The sequence below is a fragment of the Myodes glareolus genome, chromosome 7 (assembly GCF_982192425.1).
Source record: "Myodes glareolus chromosome 7, mMyoGla1.1, whole genome shotgun sequence".
Classification (NCBI taxonomy): Eukaryota; Metazoa; Chordata; class Mammalia; order Rodentia; family Cricetidae; genus Myodes; species Myodes glareolus.
Window position 1 is genome coordinate 17208138 of NC_142032.1, and position 17491 is coordinate 17225628.

The 17491-nt window shown below is 51.7% G+C and overlaps 1 long non-coding RNA gene across 1 annotated transcript; it reads left to right on the plus strand.

Annotated features, from left to right (window-relative positions):
* The first annotated feature begins 1022 nt into the window (after positions 1–1022).
* LOC146893671 (uncharacterized) lies at positions 1023–2923 on the plus strand. Its single transcript, XR_015002982.2, has 2 exons — positions 1023–1475; positions 2577–2923. It is a non-coding gene; the product is annotated as an uncharacterized LOC146893671 (long non-coding RNA).
* The last annotated feature ends 14568 nt before the right edge of the window (positions 2924–17491 follow it).

Sequence of the window (17491 nt, forward strand, 5' to 3'; positions counted from 1 at the left end):
TTGACCAAAGAGGGAAAACTAGATGGGAAAGAATCAAGGAGGCCCCGATAATCCTGTCTCAGACCTAAATACCACCTTACAGCCCCCAGGCACCCATGGAGGGCTGCTAAAAAAAACATTCACCACCACCACACCACCCCCATCCCACATCCCCCACCACCACCCCTGCCCTGCCTTCAGGAAGGAGAAGCTGCCTCTGCCTGCATAGTCCCTATGCTTCTTTAGACCCCAGTTTTCTCATCTGTAAAATGGGGACAATTACACTTGTCCACTATGGAGCCTTTGAAAAACAAACACTTCTATAGTGGGTGAAAGAATAATTGTCCAGCTTTCTGAACACATGGCAACCCCAAAGATGGAAGTGGGGGATCTGAGCTTGCAGGCTGGCAGAACCGGAAGGTGTTGTTTTCCATCCTACCCCATACTGCCACTCCTTCCTGTGTTTCTGCCTGGCAGACTCCCGCCTTCCCTTTTGAATACACCACACCCATCCAGGTTTCTCTTCGTCTCTTTTGCCACTCCTCTATTCCCACTTCCTACACACACACACACACACACACACACACACACACACACACACGCACACCCCAGTCTACTGTAACCGCTAGATCAGTTAAATTTCTCACCCACATCCCCAACAATCGGGTTAATTGTGACCCGAGGCGCGGTCCCCTTTGGGCCACTCCGCCAAAACCTTTGGCAGAGGTTGGGGAAAGGAAACCCCGTTTCTGTCCGGTTCCAAACAAAGAGAGTTGGTCGTCCTAGAACCTGCAGTCAACTTGCCAAAGACCGAGCAGAGATGAGACGTGGGCAGAGCCTGATAGCAGTGATAGGAGGCGGAGGGAAACAGAAGAGGTGAAACGGAGCACCCAAAAGGGGTGCTGAGGCCACCAAAAAGAGACCTGCCCCTGGAAGGCCTGCAGAGGCTGGCAGGGCAAAGCCGGTCTCCATCGGGCCAGCTGCCCCCTCCTCTCTGAGCCTGGGTGAGAGAGTCCAAGGGTGGTTGACTGTTGATGGGGAGGTAATGATTAACCCTCTTCTCAGCCTGCTGGAGCCCGCAGCTCAGCGGACTGTAGTGGAGGGAGATTGTGCTGGAGGATCTGGGACGTCCCCAGTGCCACCCACCGCTACAGTGACTACAGGGACGGCAGAGGGAAAGGACAGGAGGTAGCAAGTGGTAGTTGAAAGGAATGCCAGGCAACTCCAGATGCGGGGAAGCTAAGGGTAGCGAAATAGCCAGGGCCCACACGTCGGGAAAGGCAGGGGTAGCCTGCGGACGAGGGCTCTGGGCCCTGCAGCACAGAGGAATAGTTGAAGAGAGGGGCGGGAGCACCAGGGCAGAGTTTCCCGGGAGTTACGAGCAGACACCAAATCTACTGTCTCGGATCCATCCGCGCGCCGCCCTCCCTTCCTCCTCTTGCAGCAGCTGTGTGGATGTGAGGAGCAGGCGGAGTGCGCGCCTGAGCCGGGAGCCGGTAAGGCAGAGCGAAACCTGCCAGCGAGGCAAGGGAGGCCTTGGGGGCACGGCCGCCCAGGCGGGGGAAGGGCTGCGAGGTGGTTGGAAACAAAGGAGCGGAGAGGAGGGGGAGAGAGGACCCAGGGTAAGGAGGGCTGGCTGAGATTGTAGAGGCCCAAAAAAAGGGTCTCTGGGGGACAGACCAAGATTTGTACAAGGTTTGCCTGTCCTTTTCATCATGCCTAGCTTATAGTCAAAACGCTCCCGGGAATCTTGCCCCGACGTCCAGTGGCCTCGGGTCCGGACAGGGGCTATAGCCAGGAGTAGCTGCAGTCGCTGCGGAGGTGGGGTGGGGTGGGGGGGCTTGTAAGCGTGCGAACTTACAGGTGACTGGGCTGGGAAGAAATAAGAAATGGCAAGGGGAGGTCCCTCCTAGGGGTTAGATTTCTGCATTTGGTGCTGCAAGCCTCTGACCTCTGCTCTCGGCAGGCCTGAGCATCCATCCCACCAAACTTTGCGGAAGCAAAAGGCCTGAATGTAATTTTTTTGAGGTCCTAAGACAAATTCCCTTCTTCGGTGGGGAAGGGGATGATTTGGTTTGAGACTCTAAGGGTCGTCTGTATCCAGGATTATCTCTTAAATTTCTGTCACTATCCTTAGAAGGAAAAAGCAGCGCACAGTGAATTCCTGGTAGAAAGCTCAGACTCGGGAGTTCTCCCACCACGTTTAGACCTGCAATGAGCTCTAGACCCGCGGCTAACGAACACATAGATGAAACTGACTAAGGAAGGGAAACCCTCCTCCCCAACGTCTGAATCAATGAGGAGGTGTTTGACTGAAAGTGTCGGAGTACTGTAAGGGATTTGAAACGGTGGTGATGGGTGTTTAGGCAAACAGCTGTGTTCCACACCTGGGCTAAGGTAGAACAGGACCCATTTCCAGTGCCTCCCCCTCTCCTCACCCAGCCCCTCAACCCAGGCTGCTCTGAGGCCAAGGCTTCCCAGCCTCTTCCAGCAGGACTGCCAATCAATCTTGCAGGTCAACACAGCAATTAATAACGGGGTGAGGAGGGCCAGCAGAAGAGGGTGGGAGGTGTCAGGCTGCTGTGTCTTCCCCCCAGGCTCTGAAGACCCAGTGTCTGGATCAGGGAGAAGGAAGAGTTCTCCGAGGGAAAAACAACAACAACAAAAACCCTGGGAACTCAGTGGGAGTCCGGGAGATCACTCTGGGCTGCCAAGGAAAAAGGCCGGAGATCATCTACAGGGAGCCAGAAAGCTGACGGGGGATCTGGACAGGTCAGAAAAACAGGGAGGACCCAGACCCTTAATTTTTATACTTTGGGTGCAAGATCACAACCATCTAGCTGCCGATTCATCCTCCTTCGTCCTTTCTTTACCCTTCCCGTGTTTGTTGCTGTTGCTCAGAATCAGGCTAGAGAAACAAAATAAAACCCGCATCTCACGTAAACCCCCGCTGCAGCGCTACTGCTCCCAACAAGCGTGTCGGCTCCCCTGCTCTTCTGTATGTTATTTTAAATAGTTAGATTGGGACCAAAAAGCTCATAGGGGGCCCACAGGGGGACACGGGGCACTGAGAGGCCTGTGTCAGCAGTGGGACAAGCCTATGATGGAGAGAGTGGGGACGGAGGAGCAGAAAGAGTGGAAGAGAGAAAAAGGGGGAAATAATTCAGCTGGGGAGGGTGGTACAGGACTTGGGCCTGATGTGGCAGCCATGGGGGTATCTTAAAAGAAATAGCCATTTTTCCTCTTCAACATTCCCTGCCTCTCTTGGCAACTTCTTCCCACCCTGTGCGAACTGTGCCTGACTGGAATGCCCGCCTGACTCCAGGAAAGGAAGGCTCCCCGGCAAGTCTGAGCTGTAGCTGCCGTGCCCTGAGCCGAGCGAGCCCCTTGCCTACCCCACCCGGCGCTCCCAGGGTAAGTTTGAAGGGCCTGGCTTCTTCTCAGTGTCATACAACTTGGAATGAGGACCCTGACAGGGTCGCAGAGATACGGCAGTGCTCTCTGTACCTCTGCTTCCTGAGGTGCTGAGCAGGAAGCTCGCATTAGGCAGCTTGCTGGAACTAGGAACCCAGTCTAGGCACCTTAGGTCTACAAGGCAGGCAGAGGCACCTGGTAAGAGAAAGGATAGAAATGTTGGAGTCAGAGTGAAGAGGACCTGGGGAGGAGCGGCAGGGGCAAGAGGCAAAACAGATTCAGAGAGTGCGGTGGAGAAACCCTACCTAGGAAAGGAAGGAAGGGGGGAGACAGGTTCCCAGGAAGGCTCAGCCATTAGGTCTGTCCTTGGGCTGCATATTTATACGGTCGAGGGGGTGCACAGATGGGCTCTCAATTGAATTCCATCTTCAACACCATCAGAGATTGATTTTATACTCGCTTTTAATTTTGCCATAATTAATTAGATCATTACAACTGTTTGCTATTGATCTTCCTACTTAAACCTCTGGTGTGGAGGGTCTGCTCAGAGCCCTAAAAGCCCAGGAGGCTGCAGCTGACACTCACAGGGGCTCAGGCTCTTCAGTGGGGACACAACACCAAAGAAGAGTGGGGACAGTCCAAGGATTGAGCCAAGAAGTTAGAGCAAGAGCTCCCGTTGGGGCGGCGGCACCTGAATTATCAGCTGAAAGAACTAAACTTGAGCTGGGGTGGCGGGGTAGAGAGAAGAAATGAGATTTGTGTGGGTGAGGAGTGAAGAAAAAAGGCCTTGACCTCTACAGAATCATTTGGAAAACTCTGGAAACTTGATCCAGCCCTCTCACTACCAACCTTAGTTTGGGTATTTGGCTTCCCACCCTTGCATTACGCCAGGACGCCTAATGGGCAGTCACAGCTGAGTTGGCAGGTCTGGAGAAGAGGGGGGAGGAAGGGAAATAAAGGAGGGTGGCACTAACAACTCTTGGATAGTCAGTTTCAGATCCCCCCCCCTTCAGGCCCCCTGGTGCCTGTCATCTTTCCCCTAAGCCCCCCCACCTTGATCGTCTCTTGATGGTGTGTGGGGGGGGGGGGGGGAGTTGGCTCTCTACACTACTGCTTATAACCAAATATTCAAAGCCCACACACATGTGACAATGGCATATATATTTCCAGTATCGGAAAACGAAGCCCTCCTAATGTTCCCAACTTAAGGAAAGTTGTGTAAAATATTTATGCCAAGAGAGAAATCAGAATGACCAAAGTCCTAAACACTCAATAAAAAGGAAAAGCCAAATTCAGCCAAGAGAAGTTGTAAAATTCACATTCCCTGGGTGGAAAGTTTTCAATAGAAGATTTAGAGGTCACCGGAAGGAAAGGTAAGAAGTCCCAAAGAGGAGCGTCCACAGAACCTCTCTCCCCCCGCCCCCCCCACCCCCGGCCCTCACAGTCCCAGCTGTGGACCGAACCGGAGAAAGAAAGGGAACCCGCTCTCACCTACACAGTCCCATCCTTCTCCTGTGACCAGCACCCCCACCCCCACTCCAACACCCCATGCTCTCACTCCCAGCCTTGGCTGCGAGGAGTTCTAGGTCTTACCTGCTCGACCCATACACTGTTCCATGCTCTGCTCGGCGCTGCGTGGGCCTGAGTCTTAGTTTGCGGTCTCCTCTGTCACCCCACAGTCGCTCTCGCCTTGGCCGCCGCAGCCAGGAGATCCGGGAGCAGCCACCCGCGACCGAGCGGCTCAGATAACCGTGGCTGCCGGCCGCCTGGGCGGGCTGTGAGCTCCGATCGCGCCCGCGCTCACACACCCGGCCGCAAAACACAGCCAGCCACCGGCCGTGGAGCCGCGGGCTCTCCGGGCCGCGCACAGGCGCGCACACGCACGGAGGCCCCCAACCCTGCAGGCAAGCCTACAAACATACTCTCACTGCCCAGAGACACCCTTAGACCGAACCTCGGGTCTAGACGCCGGCACACCCTCTTACCCCACCCCCTCATCTTCACGGTCACACGCGCCCCCCCCCCACCCCCTTCAGATCACAGACTGCGCGGCCAGGCTTTCGCGCCCTGGACCTTGCCTTCTCCCCCAAGTTTGTGCGGTTCCCCTTCCCCAAGACTTCCGGTATTCACCGGGTCAGGCTCCTTCGCCTGCCTTGGACTTTTTGGCTCTCAGTTTAGCTTCTAAAGTATCCACAAACGCACCTCAACTTTTACAGACCACACAATCGTTCCCAGAGTTCCCCTGGATTCTTTTCTTCTTTGCAACAAATAAAAACTTAGGATAAAAGGTGTCCTCGAAGAGGTATTGAGGACCAAGAGGAGGAAGGAAGGGCCCACCCTTCTCTTACTCATTCTGCACTTGTTTGGTGTTTGGACAGAGCCTTTCTGCAGTATTGAGCCCCCCCAACCCCCAAGTTTCTTGGGCCTTCACACTCACAACCTTTTAACCACACCTGTGTTTTCATGGTGATCAAAGGGCCACTTTCCCTTGTCCAGCATCATACCCCCTCAATCTGGAATTTACATCTCTCAACTTCGGCCATAAATTCTGGAAATCTCTCACAGCCTATTTATGCACCTGCTTGTACTTCCACTTCTTTCAGAAGCACACACATGTGCCCTCAAGAGCACTGCTGTTCCCTCCCTGTGGTCCCTTTCCTGGGGTGTTCCTTTTATCTATCTTGCTTGCCCGGGGACTCCCCCCACTCTTAGAGACTCGTTCTCATAACTAACCTTGAGCAGCTGTCCAGGAAAGGACTGGATAAGTCCTGTGTGTGAGAAGAGGTCTGTGATGCTCACACACACACACACACACACAGAGAGAGAGAGAGAGAGAGAGAGAGAGAGAGAGAGAGAGAGAGAGAGAGAGTGTGTGTTTAGGAAGAAAGGATCAAGGCAAGAGTAGTGAGGTGCTAGCCTTTAATCCCAGTACTCCAGAAACAGAAGCAGGCAGATCTCTGAGTTCAGGGTCAGCCTGGTCGAGGGCGTGGCTTCCTGGACAGCCTGGGCTACACAGAGAAACCCTGTTTTGAAAAACAAAACAAAACAAACAACTGCAAAAAGAATGTGACAAGTCCACCACACCCTGTTTTCTAACTTGAAGACTTGAGTTGACTTCTGAGACCACACCCTTTCCACTGAGCTCACCCTAGAGAAATTGTCCAGCCAGAAAAAGGAAGCTGGATTAGCCTGAGAAGTCACAGCAAGCCTATAACTTCCTGTCAGAAGATGACTTTCTGGGCAAATTATCACCTCATATTGCCCTTTTCTTTTCCAACAGTACTGGGGATCAAATCCAGGAACTCTACCTAGGTATTGGCTCTACCACTGAGTTAGATATGCAGGCCCCAGACCTGGCTTACCAACGTGTTTTGCTTCAAACATTAGATTTCATCGGCTCCTCCTTCTCTTCTCCTCTTCCTCATTTTCTTCCTTCTTAATTAACAGTGATTTAACCCAAATGAAAAAATTTTAAAAATAAAAAAAAAAATTCTCACTGGTCATGGTGGTGCATACCCTTAATCCCATGACTCAGGGCAGCAGAGGCAGGCAGATCTTTGTGAATTTGAAACCAGCCTGGTCTACATAGCGAGTTCCTGGCCAGCCAGAGATACATACTGAGACCTTATCTAAAGCTATTTTTTCTTGTTGTTCCATACAAAGAAATATTTCCATGGTCTAGAATAGGAGATGATGTGTACAATTAAACTCACACACACACACACACATGCACATACATACACACACATGCACACACACACACACAACTGTCATGTGATTACTCTGTTCATGCATGTGAGATGATGACTCATAATTAGCTTCTCATTGTCACCTAGGACTGCACCCAGGTGTACAACTTTTTAAAATGTTCCTTGCACTGTATATGTGTATGAACAAAGAGTCCCATCCGGAGGTCAGAGGGCAAGATTGACAGGAGTTGGTTCACTCTTTCCACCATGTCTGTGAGGGTCAAAATCAGGGGATCAGGCGTGGTGTCAAGTGCCTTTACTCCTTGAGCCATACTACATGTACTTGCTTGGTGGTGGTGGTGATTTTTGTTTTTTGTTTGTTTTTGTTGTTGTTGTTTGAAGACAGGGTTTCTCTGTAGCTTTGGGGCCTGTCCTGGAACTAGCTCTTGTAGATCAGGCTGGCCTTGAACTCACAGAGACCCACCTGCCTTCTGAGTGCTGGGATTAAAGGCACCACCACCACCTGGCTTTGTTTTGATTTTTGTATTGTTTGCAACAGATCTCATTGTATAACTCTGGCTGGCCTAGAACTCAGGGCAGCCTTGAACTTGACCAGGGTGGACCCCAAAGACTAGGGTGGCCTTGAACTTGAACTCAAAGAGATTCAGCTGCCTTTATCTCCCACACTGGCACGCATGGATTTTGTCCTGTGGACTCACTCCTTCACTGCAGTGCTCTTGTGTCTGTTTCCTAGCATCTGCAATGGTGGTACTAATCCCTGCCCTTCCACACAAGTGTCTTAGGAGACAAGGTGCTTAAATGATTTACAAAGCAGAAAGCTGGACCACACTTTCATCACTTCTAAAACCAGGAATTGAGACTCAACCTCTCAGACACACAGGTAGGTAAGCCCTCTATAGAGTGAGGACTTTTGAACTGAAGTCCCACACTCAGCTGTCTTGTTCCCGAGCTAACTACCCACTGGTGTCTAAACCCAGGGTTGGGGCAGAGCCCGGGTCAGACCTAGGCCCTGGAGAGGCCTCTGAGTCCACTGTACTAAGCAGCTTGTAGGCATCGTGGAAGGGGCTTGAGAGGGAAAAAGTTTCTTAGCTTCTCCCCCTGCTACTCTCCTCCAGAAGCCTCTAAGAAGCTGCCAGTCAAAGGCACCTGCCCTTCAGCTCCCTCCAGCCTCCTCCCTCTGGCTCTCTCTCCTCCTCCCTCGGGCTCTCTCTTCTTTGTCCCCAGGCCCTCACTCCTGTACCACACTGTCTCTTGGGCCCTTTTTCTCATCGCTGGGCCCATTGATTGAAAGTTTCTTTCAGGATCTCCCAGGAGTCACAGGAAAAATGATCCGCCAGCCTATTGATTCTTCATTAGAATTACATTTTCACGTGTGCTAAATTGGTTTTAAAAGCTTTTTTTTTTTTCTGTTGTTATTGTCTTGTCAGACCCTGCGGTCCAGGGCAAACCAAGTTGAAATGTTGTGGCTTCTTAGGGAGAAAAAAATCACCAGCCCTGGGTCTGTGATTACCTGCCTTTCTGCCTTGCTGCTGTCAGTAAGACAACTCTGGTTTGGTTTAAGTGTCTTTAGGAGAAAGGAGGCTCCCCAGGTCAGGTTGACTGGTTGGTAAGGGATCTGAAGCCCCAGAGGAAAGACACTAGAGCAGGTTTTGGGCTTTTTTCTTGTTTTGTTTTGTTTTCCTGAAATTAAATTTAGTAGTCGAACTTTGATAATTGCTTCGGGGACAAAAGGGAAGGCACAAATTTTAAGAAGGATTTTTCTGTTATTCTGCTCCCCTTCCAGAAGAGGAGAAAAGAAGACACTTTTTCTTCCCCTTACATAGGTGTGTGTATGTTTCTAAGTTTTGGGGGAAAGGCTATTTTGCTTTGAGTTAGGGCAAAAGCCTAGTTACAAAAACGTTAGTCATCGTCATATTCTGGGCTGTCCAGGGAGGAAAAAAGAAAGACTGAATCACGATAGAATAAGGGAGAAGGGAAGCTAATACTTGGGACTGGGGAGCAGGTACCAGGGACAGGGAATGAACAGGGATGACAGAGAAATGGAAAGAAGGAAAGACAGGAGGGAGGAAGAGAGGGGAAGTAAGCACAAGGAAAAAAGAAGGAAATGAAATGGAGATAGAGAAAGGAAGGGAAATGGACAAAAGAAGGGAAAGAAAAGAAAAGCAAGAGGAGAGAAAGATCAAGGCAGGCAGAGGAGTAAGCCCCAGGGACTCCCTCTAGGCAGCTTGCCCTGCCCCCAGCCAACCCCCCTGGTTTTCCTGGCCTGGCAACTGGCAGTATTGTAGTGGGCACAGGCATCGATGGAGCTGAGACAGGAAAGCCGAATGTCTCCGTGATGTGTTTATCCCCTAATCAGTTCATTAGTTATAAACAACATGACATTAGAAGTTAGGAGGCAGTTGATATTAATTTTTATTTAACTAGTTGATGTTTAATCCGTCACGCCAGGCTGGGTAGCAGTGAGAAAGATCTTCCTGACACAAAACCAGTTAGAACTTCATAAGGCGCAATCAGTGTCCGTGCCTCGAAACAAACAAGAGAGACAGAGACACATGCGCGCGGGCGTGCACGCGGGCACGTGTACACACACACACACACACACACACACACACACACAGAGACAGAGACAGAGACAGACAGAGACAGACAGAGAGACGGAGAGGCAGCCTACCAGAGGCTGAAAGAACCGGGCGGGCAGGGAAAAACTAACTCAAGGCTAGGGCTAGGGCAACATAAGCTAGGAAGACCAAGAATGGGAAGAGGACAACTGTGCACAGGGCTGGCAGGTCCAGAGTGTCCTGGGCGAGTCAGGCAAGGGCAGCCCTAGGAACAGCAGCACGGGCCTTGGTAAGCCTGTCACCAACGCCTCTCAGCGAGGAAAATCCCGGCTCTGGCAGCCTGGCGGGAGGCCAGAGGCTAACGTGCTAGTCAGACGGGGTCCCAACTCCCAGGTTTTGAGGGCGATGACCTCTGGTTCCCTGCTTCGGGAAAAACAGGCCAGACAAGAAAGGAGGGGGAGGGTGGTTAAGGAGTTTAACTAAGTTTGCAGTGGTCAGAAGCCAAAGCAGAGTGAGTGTACGTGTGGTCTGTGGGGTGCTGTCAGTGACAAAGATTAGTGAAATGAGTGATCGTCCCGGGTGTCTGCAGGCCTGAGATGGCTCTCCCGGAGTACGCCTGTGTCTTCTGAACATCACCCAGTAAACGAGGCTTGGGGCCGAGATCTGGCTACTGTTTTTGGATTCCTGGTGTGACTGTACTGTGTCTGCCGGTGGCTGAGGTCCCTAGCTAAGTCTGGGTTAAGCTCCCCCCTCAACTTCGCTACAGCACAGGAGCTGGGCTTTTTCCACCTTCTCTGCGGGCACTGCCTGGGTCACGGCCCCTGCTCAAGCAGGCGTGGGGGACCGGGGCTGTAGTTTTCCGCTGTCCGCCGGCGGGACAGTTTGGAGACAGTCATCCCTCGTGGCGCGCAGACTCGAGCCGATCGCCTCCCCGTTTGCATGTTAATCTGCTTCCACGGCGAAAAGGAAATCGCTGAAATTCCGAAGAAAATTGCCTTTCGACAACGGTTAATAGTTAACTCAGACGGGAAAGTTCCCAGGGAAGGGTGAAGCCCGGGCAAGAGGAGCAAAAGAGGCACCTGAGAGGCGCCCAGGGTGGCCCGCAACCCGCGCCTTTCCCCTAGCTAGCCCAGCTAGATCTGGTCCTGCGCGCCTCCCCTCCTCCGGCGGCGGCGCGTCCCGTACCCGGTAATTAGTATCGTTTAGTTCACAAAACCCTTCCTGGGAGAAATCTGTTCCCTCGTTCTGGGGCTCGGTTCAGCACCTGATTCCGCCGAGCGAGGCGAATAAATCACCCTGGCGGCGGGGGAGCCGGACCCAAGTCCGCCAGACGGGCGAGTCGGGGTGGGGTGGGCACGCCTGGGAGAAGGAAAAAGTGAGAAAAGGGCGGAGGAGCCAGGAAGATAACCAGGGAGACCAGGGAGCCAGGGAGACCGTGCAACCTTCGTCCAGGGACAGCGAGGGGTCCAGAGAAATAGACCTAGGAGACAAGAGGCCAAAACAGAATAAGAAAATAAAGACGGTCGATAAAAGAGAGGCAGAAAGAGAAAGAAAAGCGAATGGAAAGAAAAGTGAAAGTGGGGAGAGAAACGAAGTCAGAGAAGAAGCGCTAGGAGGATGTGGAGAGGAAGAAGGAAGAAATAAAGCAAAGAAAAGTGAAAGAGCAAATACTTTTGCGGTTAATCGTGGCAGTGAATGCGTGCCTTGTGGAGGGCAGGGTTGGAGCAGTGGCTACTGGCTAAACAGGCCACAGCAGGGAGCTCAGTATGTGCCCTAGGGACTCTAGGCCGGGTCCCACATAGAACTGGACTCAAAGGAGAAGTCCCAGGGTTTGACCACACAGAAGTGTGTGTGTGTGTGTGTGTGTGTGTGTGTGTGTGTGTGTGTGTAAAATGACATTCTAAGTCCATGAAGTGAGGGAAACCCATGTAGATTAATAACACAGGGTTCTTTTTAGGAGTTGAATTGGGTGCCCGGGACTTTTGGTCCTGCCTGAAGTGGGGCGGGGACCGAGTGGGAGCAGAGAACCGCCTGCACCCGCGCAGCTCGTACCCTTCACTCTTTAGCAGGTCCTCAGAGAGTTTCCCAGTCATGGATTTGGAGCAGACAGGAAAGAGAGATGGGTCACAGCCGTGAGAAAAAAGCTACGCAGAGAACCGTGATCCAGCGCCAGCGGAGGGCGCATTTCCTAAATCCGCTCCCAGGGATTTCTGAAAGGCGCTGTGCCGATCCCACTTGCTTTGGCGTGCCTTAGCCAGCACTGGCTGCCTAGACCAGAGGGTAAATAGGAGGAATGAAGAAACTTGAAAGAGGAAAGTAGTGGGAAAGAGAAGGGAGAAGAAGAAGGAAACGTGGGGGAAAAAAGAGAAAGAGGGAAAGGAAGGCCTAAGGATGATAGGAATTATTCTATGAGGTCTCGGTGTGAATAGGGGTGGGAGCGCCCTCCCCCTTTCGGGCTTCGCCATTGCAAGTCCCAGCTTTGTCACTCCCAGGATGCCTGAATGAAGACTGAGGCCCCAGCAGGGTTGCTAAGGGCTTCTGTGTGGGTGTGACCAAAGTAAGGAGAGGAAATCATCCAGTCTGGCCTGGCAGCCTCAGGATGACAAACGTTCAGGAAAATTTCCAGACTTTGAGCCGTTGGGTCGATGGGGTCCAGCCCACTATACTGTTTCTGACCTTCCCTCCGTGCTGAAGCAGGATGAGAAAAACAGTCCTCCAGGAAGCAGATGGGCCGCTTGGTCACTTCCTACACGTGTAGGGACACGGGGTGTATAACTGATGCTGAGACCCGAGGGCAGAAAGCTGAGGAGAGAAGGGAGGCAGCACGGAGCTGGGACAATGGCCAGAGGCAGGATATTCCTTAGTAAGCCTAGGTCTGCACCGTGCTGCACACAGTGGCACACAGTTACCCCACCCCCTGTTCCCGTAGTCCCCACTCCCATCCGGCACACACTGGTCCCTTTTAAGGATAACATTATCAGAAAAACTCTGAACATGTCAATTTGTGGGCTCTCAGCCGGTCTTGTTGGTGCATGCCTTTATCCCAGCACACAGGAGGATAAGGCAAACTGATCCTCTGAGTTAGTTCAAGGCCAGTCTGGCCTAAATAAGGAGTTACAGAGGAACCAGAGCTACGCAGTGAGACCTTGCAGTCTGGGCTGATGGTGGGTGTGGGTTGTCAAGGTGACTGGAATACAGGGGAACATAACAGTGCCAGAGAACACTTGGTAAAAAGGTATAGGGTCTCACAGTGACTTGAGTTAAGCTATTACTGCAGGCATGTGATCTCACTACTCTTTACACTTTACGCATATGTGTGTGTGCTACATATATGTGAGAGCACACAGAGGTCAGAAGAGAAGTGGAATCTGTAGGAACAGCAGTGGTGAGTGGTCATTGTGGGACCTGAGCCTGGTCCCCTGCAAGAGCAGCGCCTTTAACTTCTGAGCCTTCACTACAGTCTCTGTCTAGCTACTCTTGAGGCCAACGCAGGAACACGGAAAAGTCAAGGCCTCTCTGTATTCCAGAGCAAGTTCAAGGCCAGCCTTGGTGACTTAGTGAGACCTGTCTTAGGAATTTAAAAACAGGGGGCTAGGAAGTCTGGGGATATAACTCAGTGAGGTATTGCTTTCCTAGGGTTTGTCATGTTCAGTCTCCTCTGGGAGGAGTAACTAAATGTACCCTAAATGGAGGGGTGGGGTGCATATTCTCTGGGCCTAGAGTGTGTAAAGAGAAAAGGCATGGGGAGGGTCAACAATTTACCTATTGGGGAACTGTTAAACAAACAAATAAACCTAAGAAGCCATGGAAGGGGAAGGCAGAGACAAGGGCAAGTAGACAGTGGAATGAAACAGCATTTTCCCTAAGTTTTGACTTTCCTTGCAGGCCGCTGGGTGCTACTGGGTGATTTTAGACAAGGAAGCAACAGGTCTGATTTGCGGGGGAGGTCATTAATGGAGGGACGAGTAACAGGCTTGGGGTGAGAGAGAGAGAAGCAGAAACCAGGTCAACTGTCTTTCCAGAAAAGACAAAACTCTCAAGGCCTACTAGCCTGAGGCAGAGCTAGATGTGAGGTGAAAAGGGGGAGGTAAGAAATTTAAAGTATTGAACTAAGTTTCATTTAGTGTGTGCGTGCATGTGTGCGTGTGTGCATATGTGTGTGTCCGTGTGTGTGTGTGTGTGTGCGTGTGTAGCATGCCTATGCCACAGCATGCATGTGGAAGTCACAGGACAACTTGTGGGAGTCTGTTCTCCCATTCCTCTGCAGGCCTCAGGGATTGAACTTGGGTCGTCAGGCTTGGCAGCAGCTACCTTGACATGATAGACCATCTCAACAGCCACTGGATACTTTAATCTCAGCTCTGCCTCCTCCCTGTGACTTCATTCTCTCCCCAGGCATCTTTCTCACTTGCACTCCCCTCTCTTTTAGAAGGCAACCCCCACAGTTGCCTTCTAAGCAACAGTGCATAATATGGAAGGGTCTGGCTTGTCACCAACCCCAAGACATCAGAGAGCAGCATCAAGAGTAGGAAGTGAGGCAGCAGCCCTGAGGTGAACAGGGGTCCTAAATGTCCGCATTTGTGATCCAGAGCACAGAAGTTAAATACCCCTATATCCTTGGCATGTGTTAGCTCATTTCCAACCCACTTTCCGACTTTTTGTTTTTTTGTTTTTTGAGATAGGTCTCACTATATTGCTCAGTCTGATGTCAATCTGGATACCCTCCTGTCTCAACCTCCAAGTAGCTGGATTACAGGTATATGCTACCACACCAGGCCTCTAACTTCTTTATGCTGAACACAGGACAGGGTGCCGGAAGCACAAAGACAGGTTAATACAGAACTATGGGGGGGGGAACAGTCAGTTCAGGGGGCAGGCCTGGAGTGGCAAGGTGAGTGACCGGAAACAAAGGCAGCTAACGTGTTCCTGGGCTTACTGCATGTGTATTTCACATGTGTATATATGCACACTTTCATGTGTGGGCACGTGGAGGGGAGGTGAATGCGCAAGCATGTGTGTGTGCCTGTGGAGATCAGACATTACCATGGAAGGTCTTCCCCCATTATTCTCCACTTTCCTGAGGCAGGATCTAACCAGTCTAAACTAGCCTAGCTAGCTAGTTTGCCTTCTGGGTGCTGGATTACCTGGGGCATCTATGCCATTTCATGTGAGTTTGGGGGTGTAAATTCTAGCCTGTATGCTTTAGTGACAAGGGCTTTGTCCATGGAACCTTCTCCCCAACCCATCACCTACCTCCCCCCACCCCAGACAGGATTTCTCTGTGTAGCTCTGGCTGTCCTGAAACTCACTTTGTAGATCAGGCTGGTCTTGAACTTACTGGAATCTGCCTGTCTCTGCCTCCCAAGCATTGGCATTAAAGGCATGCGCCACCCACCACCACCTACTTTTATCAAACCCATTTTACAAATGAAGAGTGAGGCACACAGACTTCTGGTAACTTTTCCTCCATCACACTGGGCAGGTGGCATAGACGGGCTCTGTAGCTCGAGGTTACTTCTAAGGCTTACAGCTATGAGTTCATGTTGGGCTAGACGTCTCTGGTTCCCAAAGGAGAGTCCAAGGGAAGAGAGATTCTGCCTGCATCTGGGAACTGCCTGGGAAGTCTTTCTTGTGCAACACCGGAGCTTTCTTCCACTCCCGCCCTGCTCCCCACTCTCCCTCTCTTCCCAGGGCCTACCTAAATCTGGAAATCCAAAGCTGGCTTCTGTGATGAGGCCGTGATGACCCCTGAGGCTTCAGGGCCATGCTGCCCTCACTCAACCCACACTCCAAAAGGTATTCTCTGTGTTGGGAGGCTTTGTTCCCCAGTCAGGCCCTGTCTCTGGCTAAGATGACTTCTGACTTGGCTTTAAACTTCAGTATGGGGAGGTGAAGTATCCTTTGCACCTATGGCAACTGGACGTAGCCTCTGATTCAGCCTGTTCCTCAACACCAGCTACAGACAAGCCCCTGAGGGACTAGGGATTCTCAACCTTCCTAATGCTGACACCCTTCAATTCAGTTCTTCATGTTGTGTTGACCCCCAGCCATAAAGTTATTTGTGTTGCTACTTCATAACTGTAATTTTGCTACTGTTCTGAGTCATAATGTAGATACCTATGTTTCCAGATGGTCTTAGGTGACCTCTGTGAAAGGGTCACTTGACCCCAAGAGGGTCAAGACCCACAGGTTGAGAACTGCTGCCTTAGGCTGATCTTCATCCCCAACCCCAAGGCATGACCTGGGTTGCCCCAGACAGAGGCAACGGAAACTTGTCAAAGCTCCCCCCACCTGCACTGGAGACTGGAAACACAGCTGAGAACCCCACTCCTCTTTATAGGGCTCTCTGTGTCCACATCACACCATGGGTCCTGTGACTATCCTGAGAAGCCAAGGACACCACCTGCACCCATGCTCATAGCGTTTTATCACTGCTCCTTTCTCTAAACGGGAAGTCCTCACCTCCTTGCTGGCAAAAGACCTGAGTTGAGCAAACCCTGAACCCCTCCAGGTCTGTGAGGGCCATTCCTGACTCTCTTAACCCCAGGAGGAAAGAAAGAAGTGAGTTTGCCCTGGAGAGTGGAGGATCTTAGGTGCATGTCTCTGGAGAAGACTTCTTCTTCTTCTTCTTCTTCTTCTTCTTCTTCTTCTTCTTCTTCTTCTTCTTCTTCTTCTTCTTCTTCTTAATGTACATACTTTGAAATGTAACTGTTTCAAATTACATACGTATAACGTATACAACACTTAATACCTCCTTTCAAATGACCTTGGGGTTCTGTAAAACAGTCGCTGTAGTCGAACAGATAGATATTCCCACAGAGCAAGCACCATGGAGCAGAAACCATTTATGTACTCCTCTCAGGGGTCTGCCTTAACAGCTCCGAGTCTAGTCTTGAAAATCTTGCGGGAAGATGGACAGGGTGTTGGGCAACATGCCAAATCGTTCAGAGCCGACACTGGGGATGAAGGTGACTGACTGGATGGATGTAAATTAGAGATAGGAAATGTCTCTCTTGTCTCCCTCCCACCTCCTCACCTTTCTCAGCCAAGGAAAAGTGTGTGTGTGTTCCGGGAGAGGAGAGCAGACAGCTTCCCCACTAAGACCAAGTTACTCTAGAATCTTAGGTCCTTCGTCTGGGAAGTGGGAAGCCTCATCCATGGGATTAGGGAAACTGAATTCTTAAAACTCTTCGCACAGTGCCTAGCATTCAATAGGAGCCTCATAAATATCATTGATTTGCCTTTCAAGGATGCATCCTGCTCTAGGTCACAAGCCCTCGACACCTCTGGGAACGGGGGATGGAAACGGAGCGGTTCTTCTAGCAGAGCCCCTCCAGCCTTCGGTTGCAGACTTGCTGACCTCCCCAGTCTGACCTGGGCGGGGGTGGGGGGGGGGCGGTCACGCAGGTGCGCAGGTCAGGCCTGGAACCTGCTGCTCTATGGAGGCCCGGGTGACAGGTGCACGAGATCACTGGGGGACTCCGCAGACTTCAGCTCACATCAGAAGGGGACCTGATCGCAGCCATCGCGGAGCCCGCCGGGCTTACAGATGCCCCGGGCCGCCGAGCGGACTGCACACTCGGAGCCTCGCTCACCAGCGGTCGCCCCTCCCGCCAAGCGCCGGTGCTCGATTAATAATCATAAACCCCCCGCTCACCCTCCTCTTAAAATTAATAACTCTGTAATTAGAGTCATTTCAGGAGCCTCTGGAGCCGCCGAGGCCAGCAGGGCCGCCGGCCGCCCCGCATCGTGGGCAGTAGTGAGGAGAGGCAGGGCGCGGGCGCGGCATCTGCAGGTACCGAATGAGAATTAAAATCGCTCTCGCCAATC